Genomic DNA, 3,891 nt, shown 5'->3' on the forward strand with positions numbered 1-3,891 from the left:
ATATGAAGGAAAGACATTCAAAATTTAACTTATCTTGAGATGGTTGAAATTAGGTATTTACTTAGATGGAAGAATCAGATTATAATAATCTGATTACAGCAATCTGGAAATGTTGGTTCATTTATCTGTCACAGCAGCCTTGCTTGAAAACATAAAACTCCAGGGCTGCTTGGTTTCCACCACATCATTTTACATTCACCAGTGTCACAGGTGTGACATCTGCTGTAAATAAGCACTGGTTTGGCCTGAAGAAGGACAATTCCACTACTGCTTTTGTGTCAACTTTTATAAATGTTTTTTCTTGCTCATCACATGATTTCTTTTAGGCTCTGGCTCGGGAAAACAGCCTTATTTTTATGGTTGACATTATTTCACAAATCACTCTAAAATGATCTTTCTCTTTATGTTGTACGTTGAATTTTTTCATTATTAAACGTTTGGTCAGAGGCTCAAGAGATTTTAAAAGACAAATTTCATTATGATTATTCGATAGGTGAAACAGTAATTTGTAATCTAGAGAAGTAGATGTAAACATCAAAACAATATATGAGAAAATTTAAACACACAGTAAAAATACTTAAGGGTTAAAAAACCTTAGGTATTCAAATGAGGACTGCAAAATTAAAAAGTGACTCGATCATATTTTGTTACACACACCTCCTCCATTAAAGCATAGAAGGAAGAGACAGCATGAGAAATTTCAAAGGAAAGAATGATGTATAGAGGTCAAGAATCAATTTTAGTGGCATGACTGATGAACTGCACAGAGGAAGGTTAGATAACAGTTCCAGATTTATGCTGGTTATTTGCAAGCTGGAAGCAAAAAGAGGGCTGGATTAAAAGACGCAATCCTGGGGCTTCCCTGGTGGCGCAGTGGTTAAGAATCTGCCTCCCAATGCAGGGGACATGGATTAGAGCCCTGGTCCGGTAAGCCCGTGCACCACAACTACTGAGCCTATGCTCTAGAGCCCGCGAGCCACAACTACTGAGCCCTCGTGCCACAACTGCTGAAGCTCACACTCTTAGAGCCCGTGCTCTGCAACAAGAGAAGCCACCGCGATGAGAAGCCCGCGCACCGCAACGAAGAGAAGCCCCCACTCGCTGCAACTAGAGAAAGACCGTGCGCAGCAATGAAGACCCAATGCAGCCAAAAATAAATAAATAAAAATTAAAAAAAAAAGATACAATCCTAGTTTTAGCCAAATGAGTTGTTGTTGTTGTTATTTAGCCAAATTGGTTATTTAAAGCTTTGATGTTACCATGGCTTAATTACCTCTGATGCCAGTAATAATGCTGGTAGCATTTGAGTTTCTATGAAGAGAGTGTTAACTCCCTATTGTATGAGTGAATTAATATTTTTACTATTAACACTGAATTGTTGCTATATTCCTGAATTAAGAAGAACTATGTGTAAACTTTCCACTTTGACAATGTTTATATGAGTAGCATTAAAATATATTTATAGAGGACCTGTCGTCCTTGAGCACGTTGCTTGGTGTGATCTACCCAAAATGTACCCTCAGGATTAATTCATGTGCAAGATGCAAAAGAAGACTGTGCCAAACCATCTCTATCTCTACAGCTACTCAGGAATCAGAAGGAGTTAAAACTATTCTGCTGAAATCACCAAGGAAAGCCTTCTAACAATCGATAAATTTGATCTCCCATTCCAGCACCAGCTACTGCTGAGGAAAATGATGAAGTACAGATGAGATGTAAATGACCTCTGTTCACTTCCCCCTCTAGCCCAATTGGTCTTCCTGTGACTGGCTATATATTGCTCTTTGCCAAGAATCAGCAGTTCTTAAATTGTTTACCATGTACATACATAGGGGGGCAAGTGAAAGCTGAACAAGGAAAATTGCTACTATGTTCAGATAACCTCTATAAACTGTGATATTATCTCCTCTCTGTGTATGTCTCATCTTGAAAATAAAGCCATGTCAGGTATTCTTGGCCTCATGGCTACTTCTTTTTTTCCCTCCTTACCGGTTGCAGTTGCCCTTCACATCATCCCAGCTTTTCATATGACTGAAGATTGATGGTCAAGCTGCTAAGGCATTCTGCAGATCTTTCCTCTCATCACTGATTCCTTAAGGAATTTTGTTTCCCTACTTGAGCATTTTAAGGCTGTGACTCTGTGAACACACAGCCACTAGTATAAAAAGAGACAGCTGTGGAGCCGAGGATGGAGGTAAAAACTGAAGGTAGGTATGAGAAGAGCAGATAGGTCCTTGGACGGAGCCAAGCCATGTCCAAATACTCTTAATAAGTGCAAACCATTAGGACTAGATTCTACACATTAACAAATTTATGTGTGCATATTCTATAAGCCAAATTATGGCTTGCCTTGAATACAATTCCTTTAGCATTTGAACAATGGAGTTTTCATCTCCTTTGGTCATCCTTTAAATTTGGCTGGTAAAGTTTACATGAAGAATTTGGTTTCCTCTCAGTGGGACAAAAGAAACAAAGCCACTAAAGAATTTTTCTGTGTTTCTCTAACAAAAAAAATTTTTTTTTTTTTTGGCTGTGCTGCGGGGCTTGCAGGCTCTCAGTTCCCCAGCCAGGGATTGAACCCAGGCCACAGCAGTGAAAGCCCAGAATCCTAACCACTAGGCCACCAGGGAACTCCCTAACAAAAAAATTCTTGACAAATATCCTGGTAGGTGTCGTGAAAGGAGGTAACCTTCTTTGGATGATACTTGATCTTGAAACTCTAAAAATGTATGTATTTCAGAAAACAAACATTGAAAAATATGAGAGCTACAAGTGGCAAAGTGTTATTTATCACACTGAGTGTGAAGTTCTCTTTATACGTTTTATGTTTACAATTTAATTGAATACATCATACGTGTAAGGAAAAAGTTGTGCTTCCCTGGAAAACTGTGCATTGCCTAGACCTAGCATTCACAATTATGGATTATCTGATTCTGATTGTATGGGAGTTATCTTACAGCTCTTTAAATCGCCGATAATTGCAAAGTTATTCTTGCCTGTAGAGCAGCAAATTCTGCCCTGTCAGGTTCAATTTACTTCCCTTTCCCATGTGGAAAAAGCTAGTGTTGCTTCCATTTGCATAATTTCAATATTCCTCAACTACAAATGTGTCTGTTCTTTGGATTCTCCTTTGAAAAGGTTATAACATCTGCTTGTTTCCCTCATTTGAGTTAAATAACATCTTTAACACTTGCTCATTTTATATCTGTATGAGAGTCATGATGTTACCTTTTTTGAAAACTGTCCTATAATTCTCATATAATAAATCTATCCCAGAGAAGCCACTACATGAGATGCAAAGATCATTATGACGTTATGATGAGCTTGTTCTTTAAGCACATAAAATCTAGAAAAGAGATCAGATAAATGCACAACTAACTTTAATTCTCAGGGTTATTGGACCCAATTTACGTTTTTCTGTTTCTTCTCGGTGATCTTATTTTTCCCATACCTTGAAACACTTTGCTCTTTCATAATCCTGGGAATTACATCCAACTATGCTAAGGAGCTGAAAATAGTATGAAAATTTAATTTTTTCCACAGAAGACATACAAATGGCCAACAGATACATGAAAAAGTGCTAATCACTAAGCATCAGGGAAATGTAAATCAAAACCACAATGAGAGATCACCTTACACCTATTAGAATGGCTGTCATCAAAAAGACAAGGGAGGGCTTCCCTGGTGGCGCAGTGGTTGGGAGTCCGCCTGCCGATGCAGGGGACACGGGTTCGTGCCCCGGTCCGGGAGGATCCCACATGCCGCGCAGCGGCTGGGCCCGTGAGCCATGGCTGCTGGGCCTGCGTGTCCGGAGGCTGTGCTCCGCAGTGGGAGAGGCCACAGCAGTGAGAGGCCCACGTACCGAAAAAAAAAAAAAAAAAAAAAAACAAG

The 3,891-nt window shown here is 39.3% G+C and overlaps 1 protein-coding gene across 3 annotated transcripts in view; it reads right to left on the reverse strand.

The window, feature by feature from the left end:
- LIN28B (lin-28 RNA binding posttranscriptional regulator B) overlaps positions 1 to 3,891 on the reverse strand; it is a 116,015-nt gene that overhangs the window by 10,578 nt on the left and 101,546 nt on the right. The gene's annotated exons all lie outside the window — the stretch shown is intronic.

The sequence above is a fragment of the Lipotes vexillifer genome, unplaced genomic scaffold, assembly GCF_000442215.2.
Source record: "Lipotes vexillifer unplaced genomic scaffold, Lipotes_vexillifer_v1.1 scaffold732, whole genome shotgun sequence".
NCBI classification, from domain to species: Eukaryota; Metazoa; Chordata; class Mammalia; order Artiodactyla; family Lipotidae; genus Lipotes; species Lipotes vexillifer.